The sequence below is a fragment of the Podarcis erhardii genome (genome assembly GCF_964252035.2).
Source record: "Podarcis erhardii genome assembly, chromosome: 16".
NCBI classification, from domain to species: Eukaryota; Metazoa; Chordata; class Lepidosauria; order Squamata; family Lacertidae; genus Podarcis; species Podarcis erhardii.
Window position 1 is genome coordinate 13,905,998 of NC_138514.1, and position 15,875 is coordinate 13,921,872.

The following is a 15,875-nucleotide window of genomic DNA, read 5'->3' on the forward strand; positions in this document are numbered from 1 at the left end:
GATGTTGCGTGTATGAACACCTTGTTTTGTCTGATGCTTACCAGATGGAAGCCAGCCTTCAATGCGTTTATAGTTTTCCAGGAAAGCAGTGCTATGCCTTGGAGCAATGAATGCAAATGGAGTTGAGGTTGATAACTCCATCAATCAAGACCAACTTTAGTTTGAAGTAATATGGAACGTTTGCTTCAGTCAGTAAATTGGGGGGCGGTGGGGAGAGACGCATCAAGGATGTTCATTAGCTCTAACCAAAGGAGTGATGGGATAGGATCAATGCAGATACAGTATGCGCATGTGTTGCACAGAATATCAATTCTGGGAGGCAGTAAACCTGATATGATGTAGGAACTTAGGGCTGTGCGATATAGCGATATATAATTCAAAACCGGTTTTAAGGTGATATCAGTTTCGTAACTTTTTTATCTGGCTGGCAATATATTGCGAATCATGATGTGTGTGTGTGTTATGCAAAAATCACCATGTCCAGCCTTTGCTCCAATATGTGGGATATTTAAAATACAGTCAAAACCAACAATTCATGTTTTGCTAGATAGACACATGATAAGAGCTGAAGCTCACAGAGTTTTCCTATACGTTTGCTAGAGAAGACTCTGTGAGAGACATTCCTGTGCCCTGATATTCCCCTACCTGTCTGGGCATGCTCTTCCTCTCCTCATCTTTCCATCTCTTTCCACATTGCCAGCAATGTGGAAGCATCTGCAAAGTCTGAGACTACATTTTAAGCTAGACTTAAGTACGTCTTTGTAACCGAATTATCATTTTAAGCCTGCCTGAACAAAGCTGCTGTTATCTGTTACTCTTCAACAAGCATTCTTGGTGAGTAAATGTTAATTTTTACTTTTTACAAGAAGGTTTGTGTTGTTATTGTTTTAAGGGGCAGAAAAGAGGGAAATACCAGGAGAATTCAGTCTGCCTTAAAGCATCCTGGATTACTTAAACTTAAAGGCAAGAACTAGCCTGAGTTTCCCTTTAAGCTGAAAAGGGGTGGCACTCTGCTGAACTCACAAACATGAAGAAGGAGGGATAATATCTAATAACTATATTGTCTCCTAGCATCTATTCACAACACAAGACAAGACCTCCAGGCTGGGAAGCAAGATTCCAAAGGAAGGACATGCTACAGTTGAGGGGAATTAATTCCTCTTCATATTTTTTGCAGTCTTAGCACAGACCAACATATTGAAAAGTGCTATGTCTCCAAGGACTATATGGTGCAGGAGCTGGGCAATAGCAGATTCATTCATGTCCTGTCGGTAAGCTTTCCAAGGGCTTCTAGGTGGTCTGCTGCTAGAATCAGAAAGTTGGACTTAATGGCCCTTTTGTCTGACCCCAGCAGAGCAGGACATATATTTAACTTGCCACAGGAGGTGAAGAAGGCCTGTGCACTATGCTGGTGCCAAGATTTTTATGGCTTTGGAGGTCATAGACCATGCCTTGAACTGAGCCTGGAAGGCAACAGGGCACCAGCATAGCAGGTGCTGTCTCACATACATATTGTGCTGCATGTGACCCATCCCTGTTGTGAACTACTATGGATGCCCAACTAGCAAAGCCAAATACTGATGAACTGGTGCTGAGTTCTGCAACGTCAGTAATCTTCAAAGCTGGCCTGAGATAGATGTTGGCTATTGACCCTGCTGCTGGACCTGCCAGGTTCCTCTAAGCACAATGAGATTTACCTTTCCTCTCTGCCATACTCCATCCAAGATGGTAGTGGTGTTGGAAATAGTCTTTATTGAAAACAAAGGTTGGTAATCCTAGAATAAGGGTCCCAGTGTGTTTTGCTCTTGGTGGAGGTTCTGTAAAACACATTACAGTGGTACCTCGTGTTACATACGTTTCAGGTTACATACGCTTCAGGTTACAGACTCCACTAGCCCAGAAATATTACCTCAGGTTAAGAACTTTGCTTCAGGATGAAAACAGAACTCGTGCTCCAGTGGCGTGGTGGCAGCAGGAGGCCCCATTAGCTAAAGTGGTGCTTCAGGTTAAGAACAGTTTCAGGTTAAGAACGGACCTCCGGAACGAATTAAGTACTTAACCCGAGATACCACTGTACAGCTTGTTGTTGTTGTTGTTTAGTCGTTTAGTCGTGTCCGACTCTTCGTGACCCCATGGACCAGTGCACGCCAGGCACTCCTGTCTTCTGCTGCCTCCTGCAGTTAGGTCAGACTCATGTTTGTAGCTTCGAGAACACTGTCCAACCATCTCGTTCTCTGTCGTCCCCTTCTCCTTGTGCCCTCAATCTTTCCCAACATCAGGGTCTTTTCCAGGGAGTCTTCTCTTCTCATGAGGTGGCCAAAGTATTGGAGCCTCAGCTTCATGATCTGTCCTTCCAGTGAGCACTCAGGGCTGATTTCCTTAAGAATGGATGCATTTGATCTTCTTGCAGTCCATGGGACTCTCAAGAGTCTCCTCCAGCACCATAATTCAAAAGCATCAATTCTTTGGCAATCAGCCTTCCTTATGGTCCAGCTCTCACATCACTATTGGGAAAACCATGGCTTTAACTATACAGACCTTTGTTGGCAAGGTGATGTCTCTGCTTTTTAAGATGCTGTCTAGGTTTGCCATCGCCTTTCTCCCAAGGAGCAGGCGTCTTTTAATTTTGTGACTGCTGTCACCATCTGCAGTGATCATGGAGCCCAAGAAAGTAAAATCTCTCAGTGCCTCCATTTCTTCCCCTTCTATTTGCCAGGAGGTGATGGGCCCAGTGGCCATGATCTTCATTTTTTTGATGTTGAGCTTCAGACCATATTTTGTGCTCTCCTCTTTCACCCTCATTAAAAGGTTCTTTAATTCCTCCTCACTTTCTGCCATCAAGGTTGTGTCATCTGCATATCTGAGGTTGTTGATATTTCTTCTGGCAATCTTAATTCCGGCTTGGGATTCATCCAGCCCAGCCTTTCGCATGATGAATTCTGCATATAAGTTACATAAGCAGGGAGACAATATACAGCCTTGCTGTACTCCTTTCCCAATTTTGAACCAATCAGTTGTTCCATATCCAGTTCTAACTGTAGCTTCTTGTCCCACATAGAGATTTCTTAGGAGACAGATGAGGTATCAGGCACTCCCATTTCTTTAAGAACTTGCCATAGTTTGCTGTGGTCGACACAGTCAAAGGCTTTTGCATAGTCAATGCAACTTTCTGGAACTCTCTAGCTTTCTCCATAATCCAGCGCATGTAAGCAATTTGGTCTCTGGTTCCTCTGCCCCTTCGAAATCCAGCTTGCACTTCTGGGAGTTCTCGATCCACATACTGCTTAAGCCTGCCTTGTAGAATTTTAAGCATAACCTTGCTAGCGTGTGAAATGAGTGCAATTGTGCGGTAGTTGGAGCATTCTTTGGCACTGCCCTTCTTTGGGATTGGGATGTAGACTGACCTTCTCCAATCCTCTGGCCACTGCTGAGTTTTCCACACTTGTTGGCATATTGAGTGTAGCACTTTAACAGCATCATCTTTTAAAATTTTAAATAGTTCAGCTGGGATACCATCACTTCCACTGGCCTTGCTATTTGCAGTGCTTTCTAAAGGCCCATTTGACTTCACTCTCCAGGATGTCTGGCTCAAGATCAACAACCACACTACCTGGGGTGTACGAGACATCCATATCTTTCTGGTATAACTCCTCTGTGTATTCTTGCCACCTCTTCTTGATGTCTTCTTCTTCTGTTAGGTCCTTTCCACTTTTGTCTTTTATTATGGTGATCTTTGTACGAAATGTTCCTTTCATATCTCCAATTTTCTTGAACAGATCTCTGGTTTTCCCCATTCTATTGTTTTCTTCTATTTCTTTGCATTGCTCGTTTAAGAAGGCCTTCTTGTCTCTCCTTGCTATTCTTTGGAAATCTGCATTCAATTTCCTGTATCTTTCACTATCTCCCTCGCATTTTGCTTGCCTTCTCTCCCCCCCCCCCCCCCGCTATTTGTAAGGCCTCGTTGGATAGCCACTTTGCTTTCTTGCATTTCCTTTTCATTGGGATGGTTTTAGTTGCTGCCTCCTGTATAATGTTACGAGCCTCCATCCATAGTTCTTCAGGCACTCTGTCCACCAAATCTAAATCCTTAAACCTGTTCCTCACTTCCACTGTGTATTCATAAGGGATTTGACTTAGATTGTATCTTACCGGCCCAGTGGTTTTTCCTACTTTCTTCAGTTTAAGCTTGAATTTTGCTATAAGAAGCTGATGATCTGAGCCACAGTCAGCTCCAGGTCTTGTTTTTGCTGACTGTATAGAGCTTCTCCATCTTTGGCTGCAGAGAATATAATCAATCTGATTTCGATGCTGCCCATCTGGTGATGTCCATGTGTAGAGTCGTCTCTTGTGTTGTTGGAAAAGCGTGTTTGTGATGACCAGCTTGTTCTCTTGGCAGAACTCTATTAGCCTTTGCCCTGCTTCTTTTTGAACTCCAAGGCCAAACTTGCCAGTTGTTCCTTTTATCTCTTGACTCCCTACTTTAGCATTCCAATCCCCTATAATGAGAAGAACATCCTTCTTTGGTGTCATTTCTAGAAGGTGTTATAAGTCTTCTCCATGGACAAAGGCAACAGGCCACTGTACAGCAGTTGATGCTAAAAAGCACGATTAAATTAAAAAGCAGGGGTGGGGGACTGGGAAGCCTCCAGCTACTGTTGGATCATGACTCCCATAATGCTTGACAATTGGCCGAGCTGGCTGAGGCTGATGGGAATTGTAGTCCAACAGCATTTAGAGAGCCACAAGATCCCATCCCCTGCTAAAAAAACAAAGAACCCCTGATCACCCTTCTGCAACAGCTGCACCACTCACAGCTTGTGCTGCTGGATCAACAACAAATCTGTAAGCGTCAGAAATGTTCCAGCAAGCAGATCGGGTTCAATGAACAGGCCCCCCTCAGATCCTCCACACCCCCTTTCCTCTTCCTTCTCTCAAATGCAACCCAATTTTTCTCATCAAGACTGTGTGGTGCATTTTTTTCTGAACTGACTTGCCACTGAATTTTGCTGTCAGAAAAGCATGCTGCAAATTGGGAGGTTGCTGCTTCATGTGTAGGTGAAGCTCTGAGGAATTTCCCCCCATTGACTTCTACTGCTTCAGCATCAGAACGTAACATCAAGTGGGCCATATATTTCTGCTGCCCAGTCACTTGGGAAACAAACTTTTGTGGGAAATCTGGACATTCTTGTTTAGACAAGGCATCAAAGGAGAGGAAGGAAGGAATTAAATGCAAAGAGAAACAAACAAGCAAAACAATCATCTCTGGGTGATCAGAGAGGGGGGGGGAGGAGGAGGTTTTCCATCCATTCTACAGTGGCAGTAAACATCAGACATTTTCTGCATCCTGCGTCAGCACCTCAGCGGGCAAACCGAATGAAAGAGTTCCTATCCAGGCCAGGAATAAAAGGTCCATTGAGCCATCATTCTGACACCAGACACGCTTTCCTGCTGCTGATACCATCTTGTGCTCCAGCCCCGGCTGCAGCTGCATTGCAAACCTCTCCAGCATGTAAACACTTATTATTATCGCTTCTGCTGAGCAGCCCATAATGTCTGTCACTCTCTAATCCCTTCCCACACTGCTGCCTTCAATCCTGCCAGGCGCTGACTCTTTATTCTGGGCATGATTGGTTTCTAGAACCCTATACAGCCATGCACTCCTGTCAACACCCATCAGCTGCAAATATGGTCCGTGATTTAGTCAGTCAATAATATACAGGCCAGCACCAGGGGACTGAAGGAACCACCCTTAATGTGCTGTTCAGATTGTCACCTTTCCCATTTTTATTTATTTTATTTTTTACTAGCACTGCTGCTGTGCCTTTAACAGAACCCCGCCACACAGAAACTGAGCATGGGAAACTAAAATTAACCTGAGAATTGCAGATTTCAGCAAGGGAAGGGCCTGGTGCTCAGCAATGTATAGAAAGGCATCCTCTTTGAAATTTACCTGCAGAAAAATAAGGAACAATTGCAAAAGCATTTATTGTGATTGCTTTTTCTCATGGAAACAATTGCAGTGTTATCAACACAGATCAATCCTCTTCCATACTCTATTTCTTATCTTATATATATATATATATATATATACACACACACACATACATACACACACAGAGAGAGAAAGAGAGAATATATTTAAAATACCTAAAAGGACATGCATTAATTTGGGTTTCCCCAGCCACTCTGGGCGGCTTCCAACAGAATATTAAAATACAATAGTCTATTAAACATTAAAAGCTTCCCTAAACAGGCCTGCCTTCAGATGTCTTCTAAAAGTCTGGTAGTTGTTTTTCTCTTTGACATCTGGTGGGAGGGCGTTCCACAGGGCGGGTGCCACTACCGAGAAGGCCCTCTGCCTGGTTCCCTATAACCAGTTCAGTTTCAATGTTTGGAACAAGAATAGCCAGGCTGGTGCCCTTCTGATGTTATTGGACTCCAAACTCCCACCAGCCCCAGCCAGCACAGCCAATGGTCAGGGATGGTGGGGATTGGTGTCCAATTCCTGAAGGTGCTGATCAATAGTCACCCATCAAACCACTGTTCTGGCAAGAGAGACGCATGTGCTTTTGAAGCATGGTCTGAGGATAGCTGATGCAGCCACCTTGCATAGCTCTACATCTGGTCAGTGCCTCGACGGGAGACCACCTGGGACCTTGCATGATGGGTGAATGGGAGAACCTAAACGTACACCAAATAAGCAAATAATCTCTGAAAGGCTCCCATCTCGTGGCTTGGTGGTCTGACTTGCCCAGCCAATTTAAATGGCTAGACCAGAAGCGCCCCAAGGTCATGGGTGCCAGTGAAGGATGAAGGTCTCTTTTTAATAATGGGGGGAGGCAGAGAAAAAGTCAAGACAGTGTCTGGAATGGGGAAATCCAGGTGTGCCCTATTCTCCTGGATGCTCCACGGAAGGAGGCAATGGAGAAGCAGGCAGTTATCTATCCTGCTTTCCCTGTCCTTGAGAATGAACCTTTTTCGGGCAGAAGGGATGGGAAGACATCAGAAGGCAAATGAAGAGTTATCATCCAGAAAGTTGCCTTTTGTGGACAACTTGAAAATTGCTGGTGGTCGTGGTGAACCACCACCAACATAAAAACTAGCAGTTTCTGGAGAATCATCGCCCTAAGCCAGGCACGTGTTAAATCCAGGCCCAGTCACAATGACCTCAATCTCTGTTATGGGGGGAATCAGTCCCGTGCAGAGCCAAGTACAGATGTCCTTGACCTTTCATGGAGAACTGTGGTCTGCAAACCATTGAAAGCCTCTGGGCCAGGAGAAACCCCACCAAGCTCTTTTCCCTGTATCATCTCATCAGGCAGGTGTCTCAGAGTACCTTGTGGGCATCTATCCATCTCCAAATACAATGGAGTGTGCCTCCGGAGATGAAGTCAAACCACTGCGTTAGCAGCACCGAAGTGACCTCCCCAGGGCAGTGTGAATGCAGATCTTGGGCTGCCCAAACAAGAAGATCCCATTGATGTAGACCAAAGGAAAGGAAAGCAACGCTAATGTTCTCTGAAGCAGCCTGCAGGTTCCTCGCAGTACCTTTAGGGACACAGGAAGCTGCCTTATACTGAGAGTATTGGGCTCAGTACTGTCTTCACTGACTGGCAGCAGTGACTGGGTCTCTCCCAGCCACATCTGAGGAAGCTAGAGAGTGAATTTAGGACCTTCTGCATGCAAGCAAAGCAGATGTTCTACCACCAAGCTATGCTTACAAACATAAGATTTACATACATTATCTGATCCATAAAATTTTGCACTCGGCAATAAGTAAACAAGGGATACTTACACAATGCTGCCAGTATTCTGGACTTTTATCTCAGAACTAGCCTTCTGGAGACTGGTATGTGTGCTTTTACTATACATCTGGGGCAACAGAAGCAGAAGAGGGCCTCTGCCCCTTTTGAGACAAGCTGATTTCATGTAACTCGGAGGACACGACGCGACGGTGTCTTAAGGGCTTCTGAGCGCGGGTTCGTATCTTTCCTCGGACTTTATCAGGCTGTGTTCCTTTTTGCTCCAACCTCACAGCTCCCAGCCCAGCTGGCCCCTTATCTGATCAGCAACTGTTTCCCCAAGAAAATTAAACTGACTTAGCCTGTTAACCTGAAATTCTTGGCAGGGCCAGTCAACTGTCTGCAAGAACTTCCTTCGGTAGCAGGCTGGACAAACAAAAAGATCTAAATCTGTGCAACAATCGTGGGTTTATATGTGGTTCTACTGCCACCTGGCGGTAGCATGTTGACAGGAGATGCTGCTCTTTCAGGGCAAAAGCAGAGAATGTGAGGTTGTTAAATGCAACCGGAACAGGTTTTTCGCTTGTGGTGTGATCCCAGATTTGCAGTGTCCATTGGAGGGAGCCATACTAGCAAAGCTTTGTGAGCTTGCCCACCCCCTCATGTATCAGATCAGCCTTACGTTTGTTTGTTTTTTAAAAAGGCAGGTGCACTCTTATCTTTGCTAGGGGGCTCTGCCCCCCTGCTCAGTTTATTGAGCACCCTGTTTTCTGTAGAGAATAGACTGTATGTTTCAAACACACAATATATTGTAAATGTAGCACTTACCGTGAATTATCGCACACGCTGAAACACTTCTTGAATGCATAGGATGCAGAAAGGCAGGAAATGAGTTGCAGAAATTAAATAAAAAATGCATTTCTGTGTGCAGGGTAGGGGGAATGTTGGGTGTGTATAAGGGGGCTTGGTGACAAGCTATGGAGCCTCAATGGGGCAGGCAAGAGTGGTGGGGACGGGAGGGGGAGGAGGAAAGAAAGAGAAATCATGTGGGGTGTAAAATCCTTCTGCTCTTGAAAATGTGGGGGTTGTGAGGAGTGGAGAGAAGCGGCTTGTGATGAAGTCTCTGTGTGGAGAAGGGAACATTTCTGTTCAAGTGAATTGTCACCTGCCTGGCAGTGGTAGCCATACCACAGATGCCTCCCCTCAGTCTTTCAGGCCTTCCCAATGCAGCTGTGTTTCGTTCTCCCCTCTCTCGCTTCCTCTCAGGCCGGCTCGGCCTAATCAAAGGAGGCAGTTGAGGAAACTGTCACCCTCTCCGATTTCCTCAGCCCTGGCAGCTGCTCTGGGGATGTTACTGCTGGATGTGGGCAACACTGCCACCAGCCCAGGCCCTGTCATTGAGCCCCAGAGCTGGTCATCCACATCTGCATTCCAGACAGAGGTGAAATGGTGTCCAGCCCTCAGCTCAGCTGCTAAACCAGGGTGGGCTTTTGAGTGAGTCACGCAGGGAGAGACTGCACAGAAGTAATTCTGGGGACCCTTCCCCTTTATCCAGGCTGTTTGGTGCCAATGAAATGGGGAGGGGTGTCACTGCCCTCTTTTACAGGGCTTTCCCATGGAAATGCGCACAATATGTACCAAGCATCTTGGTAAGAAGGCCTGCCTGAGCTCTTCCCTGTGTGTGTGTGTGTGTGTGTGTGTGTGTGTGTGTGTGTAGAGACTGACAGGGAACACCAGCTGCCAGTCGCACATGCACACAAGAGCAATAATGTGATGACATGCCAGAGCAAATATTATATATATGGTAATTATTTCACCTTATCTCCAAAATTCACAAAGATTATTATTTTTTTAGGTTGCAAAACTGCATCATCATCATGATGTCAGGATTTGCCAAAACTCTGTGAGGGTGGGGGTAAGGAAGCTATACTGGCCCTGAACACAAGTCGGGACCCTGAAGGGCCACCTGCAATACTGTACACTTCTTAATGCTTTGTGGGGCACAATGCTTGCCTTGCCCCGGGCCCTGGCAACCCACGCTATGCCACTGGTGTAAAAGCCAGTGCTTTTTTCTTTAAAAAAAAAATAAATGTTATGGGGTACTCTCATTTTCCTACTCATATTGAAATACTGCCCCGCAATGAGGCCAAACTTAGATTCACAAAACATTTAGAGGTATGCGTACCCCTGCATCCCCCCCAGAAAAAAAGCACTGGTAAGAGCAATGAGTCCCTGGCTGCTTACTCCTGGTGCATCTCCATGACTCCTCAGCCTTATAGCTCCAACCCTTTGTGGGCCAGTGCTCCTGTTGGCAATGAAGTGGATCCCAGCCAATGTCATCACCTGCAGCGTAGGGATCCGCCTTATAGTGAGACGATTGGTCTTCCTGCCACAGTATTGTCTACACTGACTGGCAGTGCCTCTGCAGGGTTTTAGGGAGGCATTGCTCCCAGCCCAACTTAGAGATGCCTGGGGTAGGAGCTGTGACCCCCCCCCCAAGCAAAGCAGATGCTCTACCACTGAGATAATTTTCCTTTCAAGCTCAAGCACTGCAATAACTTTCTGAACTGCCATCTGTGCTACTCTTTTATTTATTCAGTATGTGATGTATCTGTAACATTGTAGAATTGTGTTGGGATATTTTTGTTTTGAAACTGTACGGCAAGCCACCTTGAGGGTCCTGAAGGGGTTGAAAGGTGGGATAGAAATCTCTTAAATAAGTAAGTAGATAAGTAACAGGCTTTTCCAGAACTGCAGGAGAGGGAAAATGTTGACTGAGAAGACATGTTGTCATCCAACTGCCTGCTAGCTTGCAGGTGTGACACTCATCTTAACCCTCAACTAGCTGCAAACAGCCTTTTTATGTGCAGGTGCCTTTGGCAAAAGGGCAGCAGGTGATGTCTGTGTGATGCTCTGGTCCTTTTGCATTTAAAGTTGTATACACATATATTAGAGTCATTCAAGTATAAAGCAATAATGGTGTGTTGCTGTTGTCCGCATCTGCCTGTCTCGAGAGACAATGGAGTGCACCTCGAGAGTGCAGGTGAAGTCCAACTGCTGCATTAGCAGCACCAAAGTGGCCTCCCCAGGATGCAAGCCTGGGCAGTGCGTCTGGAGGTCCTGGACTGCCCAGAGGACAAGACCCATCTCTCAGCCTCACTGATGTGGTCCGAAGTAAAGCAAAGCAATGTTTTTGGCACCAGCTTAGCTGTAGGAGTTGCTGCAAGGGGGCATACAAGGCATCATTCAACTGCCTTAGGGCCTCCACTCTGAATTTGTGTAGGGTTTACTCCTAAGCCTTTTCTTCTCCTGAAGATGTCCCACAAGGCAGTGGTTTAGGATCAGGGTTTTCCTTCTTCTGGAATCTAGATGGGGTACCTTCCCAGGTTAACAAGCCTCACTTTACTCTACAGCAGGCACGTCCAGCTCCCAAGAGACTACAATCTACTCCCAGTATTAAAAAAAACCTGATCTACTCAACAGGGTTGTTGAGCTTTTTGCGGGGAGGACTGACCAGAGTTGTTGAGCTTTTTTAAGGGGGAATGACACAAATCGCTCGCCTAGAACTCCACCGCTAACCAACACACATGGCGCTAAAGCCAATCATCATATTCCCAATCGCCAACAGAAATCGCCAAACACCGCCCACTGGATGCGACAGAGGGACAGAGAGGGGTGGGAGGGGGGGACAGAGACATTCATTTCCCAGTTCTTTTCATCCTGTGATTGATAAGGATCTAGCGATCGATCAGAATCACCTGGGGATGTACTTGTTGATCGCGGTTGACCAGTTGAACATGTCTGCCTTACAGCATGTGCAGAAACAGCCTTCTTGACCACTGGACTCACTATTGGTTCCATCCACTTAATCTACTGGGGCCTGTCTTTGCGTGCAGGGGAAATCCCTAACTCCCCGAGGACTTCAGGCCCATCAGCTACCCTTACCTGGTTCAGTCAAAGCTGTTCCTGGGTATAATCATCGCTGACTACTGACATCATCTGAAGGGCCACAAGTTTCCTATGTTTGCTTTACTGGCGTTATCTATACAGTAATATCTATTTCTCTAACTGCCACCAGGTGGAGATACTGCTTTATTTAAGTAGCTCCATCGGCAGACAGTTAAAAGAATCATATAACACACTTAGAAGGAATTTCAAGACACCATGAAGAATCCTAGGTGAGGCTTGGTTTTTCAGCAGGACCTAGCATGCAGCAACTAGGGATGAGTTTAATTAGAATTATTACCATAATTAGCATGTCACTATGTATGTCCTCTGGGACACGGGTGGCGCTGTGGGTTAAATCACAGAGCCTAGGACTTGCCAATCAGAAGGCCAGCGGTTCGAATCCCCACGACGGGGTAACCTCCTGTTGCTTGGTCCCTGTTCCTGCCAACCTAGCAGTTCGAAAGTACGTCAAAGTGCAAGTAGATAAATAGGTACCGCTCCGGCAGGAAGGTAAATGGCATTTCTGTGCACTGTTCTGGTTCGCCAGAAGCGGCTTAGTCATGCTGGCCACATGACCTGGAAGCTGTACGCTGGCTCCCTCGGCCAATAAAGCGAGATGAGCGCCGCAACCCCAGAGTCGGTCACGACTGGACCTAATGGTCGGGGTCCCTTTACCTTTATGTATGTCCTCTAAATCATTATTTACTATGGTTTCAGAATTTCTCTCCTTTGAGTCAAGGCAGCTGGTGAAACTGGCCATCTGGCCTCAACCTGTAAGTTTTGACAAGGGAAAACCATCAAACACCCACAACCATCATAACAGTTACACTTGCAGTTTGAAAACTCTGAAGGCTCCGCTATGATCGGCACCAAGATGGGATCCTGGCCAGCATGAACAACGGCAGTGTGGGTATTATATGCACAAAAATAGGGAGACAAGGCTATACCTACAAAAGAAGAGTGGCAGTTAAATTGACAGAATACAGTGGTGCCTCGCAAGATGAAAATAATCCGTTCTGCGAGTCTCTTCGTCTAGCGGTTTTTTCGTCTTGTGAAGCATCCCTATTAGCGGATTAGCGGATTAGCGTTATTAGTGGCTTAGCGGCTATTAGCGGCTTAGCGGCTTAGAAAAAGGGGGGAAGGGGGAAAACTCGCAAGACTCGCAAGATGTTTTCGTCTTGCGAAGCAAGCCCATAGGGAAATTCGTCTTGCGAAGCGCCTCGAAAAACGGAAAACCCTTTCGTCTAGCGGGTTTTTCGTCTTGCGAGGCATTCCTCTTGCGGGGCACCACTGTATGCCGAATTGGCAAATCTAACTGAAAATTAGAGACCAAGAAGAGGCAGGTTTTGAGGAGGACTGGAAACTTTTTGTAGAATATTTAAAGAGTCATTGTAAACATGTAAAAACACAAGTAGGGTTTGAACAGTGGTAAAGTATATATTTCGTAATAAACACAAAGTACAGGGCATAGAATATGCCCTAATATGCAGCAATATTAGAAATTATGGGAAAACCGTAGAGGTGAAGTCAAATGGTAATTGAATATTAATTGCAAGTATGTGTTTGGTGTTAAATTTGTGATTTTTTGAAATTTATAAATAAAATTCAAAAGAAGAGGAAGAAGAGAGATCCCAGCCAGCATGGTTAGAGTTTTGTTCATTTAATGTCTGTTAAAATATCCTACATTGAACATCATTATATTGCATAGATATTCCACTAGATGGCAGCTAAGCTCTTCTGAATAATATCCCCCTTCCCCAGAAAAGTTTTTTTAAAAATCAAGTTTTTTGTGGTGGAAAAAACCCTCCCTTTTCTACTCGCTGGTTCCTTTATCCCAGTGGCTGTTACGACATTAATTATTTCCCAGATCTCAGACAGTTTCAATGCCTGCTTTCCCTACTTTAGCAATTATAGTACCTTGTGGGCTGGTTGTACCAGTGGCGTAGCGTGGGTTGTCAGCACCCAGGGCAAGGCAAGTAATTTGCGCCCCCTAACCCGTGGATTTGCGCCCCCTAACCCTAACCCCCAGATGTTGTGCCCGGTGCGGCCGGCCCCCCCTGCACCCCCCACGCTACGCCACTGGGTTGTACCAATGACTGTTCCAGCACGATGCCACAGGTTACAGGTCCATTAATCTGGCACCTTGTACCAATGGGACAGTGTAAGGATATCAGGCTGCTGATGACCTAAAAGCTGCAGTGTTTCCTTGCACATGGCCACAATCAACAGGAGAGATGTTTGGATTGCAGGCAGAAAGCTTGGTCCAGGTAAGCATCCCCTCCAAATGTCCCGCTTTTCCAGGGACAGCCCCAGAATTACGAAAGCCATCCTGATTTCTGATTTGATCTTGGTATGTCCCTATTTCCCCTGCCAATGCCGAGCTCAGGGAGGAGGAAGAGCAGGTGCTTGTTCTGAGCATCAGTGGTGGTTGCGAGAGAGCATCCCATGGCCTCTGCTGCCGGCCTCCTCCCTGCGTAGCTCGTAGCAGCTGGAGAGCAAGCAAGGAGGAAGAGAGGCTGTGGCCACCAAAGTCCAGCCCTGCGTGTCACACTGGCTCTGAGTGCAGAGCCACCCTGGGCGGAAAGAAAGGGGGAGCAGAAAGGGAGAACCCTGCTTTGTGCAGCCACATCCAATCTTGCCGCTTTCTAAAATTTATATATTGGTGTGTGTTTTGCTTTTTGTAAATCTAGTAAAGAAAATAAAAATAAAAAGTAGTTTTCTCTAACCCTCACCCGCTAACCCTTTTCACCTACTCCTCCCACCCTCTCCACGAGCAGCTGCCACTCTCTAATTTGTTTGTTTTTTAAAAGTAAAATAAGATGCCCAAAGGTTTACTGCTTTGCTGTCAGTCTCCTGGGGTGCCAATCATACGGAAGCAATTAGTCAAAACTTCATTAAGAAAGGAAAGAGGGAAAAACATTAAGGTGATTGTAGCACTCAAGTGATGCATAAGCTGGAACCATAATTCACCAACACTTAATGGCGGTTCCCCTGCAGATGTTCTTTTTATACAGAAATATCAGCTTACCACTTAGAAAAATTAGCCCACTGAAGGCTATCACGCTTGGGGCACACTCTGTGGGACATTATAGGTTGGCTGAGCAACAAAGGGATGGCAAGCAGAGATGGAAATGGCTTCATATGGTTGTAAGGAATTGGATTTTGTTACTTGCCGATCTGTGACTTCCTTGCATTTCAAAACTGCAAGTGAAATACTGAAATACATCACAGTGGTCCCCTTGCATGCTGGGTACTTGAAGACCTCTGCTTAACCCTTTGTCACTCATCGTTCGCTATTGGGGATTTGTCACAGCTTCAACAACAATGCTAAATGCTGTCACTAATACTCAAAAGTGTCCATCCACCAACAAAATAAAAAGGGAAATACACAAGTGTGCATATTAATGCTTCTTTACCAATTAAAAGACATCAATGGCACTTAAAACAACTTAATTTGGGTTGGATTGTCCCACTGCTGAAAAGCAGACAGATCCTGACAACAGGCAATCACTGGACGAATGTTTTTAACAGCTTTTAATTTTCTTAAAAATGTATTTGTATTGATGTGTTTGTTTTGCTGGGCTCCTTTGGGAGGAATGCCAGGACAATAATTGAATAAACAATAGTAATATTGTACTGAAAACTCAAAGAGCCTCCATCATACTTTTGGAAATACATGTTCTCCAGATTCAAGCATGCTTTTCCCTTCGGGAAACCCAACATGTTGTAACCTCTAAGATTCAAAATCAACCTTCAGCATGGGAGTTTATGAGAGGACTGCAAGCTGAAAAAAGATCAAACCTTTCTCTTTTAATGCCTTTCATTTATGAGGCACAGGGCTCCTTTGTTCCTGCAGTTCATGACTTTTCCTGTGCAAGAGCTTAGATCTTGTCTTCCAAATCTCTTTGAAGAACAATAAAGCACAATATATATTTATAATGCACATGGATACATATATCTTGGGGGGGGGGGAATGTAATGTTATCTGGAGCTGGCCTCACAATAAAAGGAAAAGCAAGGAGACCTGGTATCTGAAGGGCTGACCACAAAGGCTTGTAACGGAGACATCACTGAACAGAGGTCGACTGATGAGTTGGCACATACCATTCTAAGTTCACTTTGAAGATGAAGGGGGAGGAAAGGCGATTGAATATGGACAGCTTAGGGGCAAGAAAAGCAGCCAAA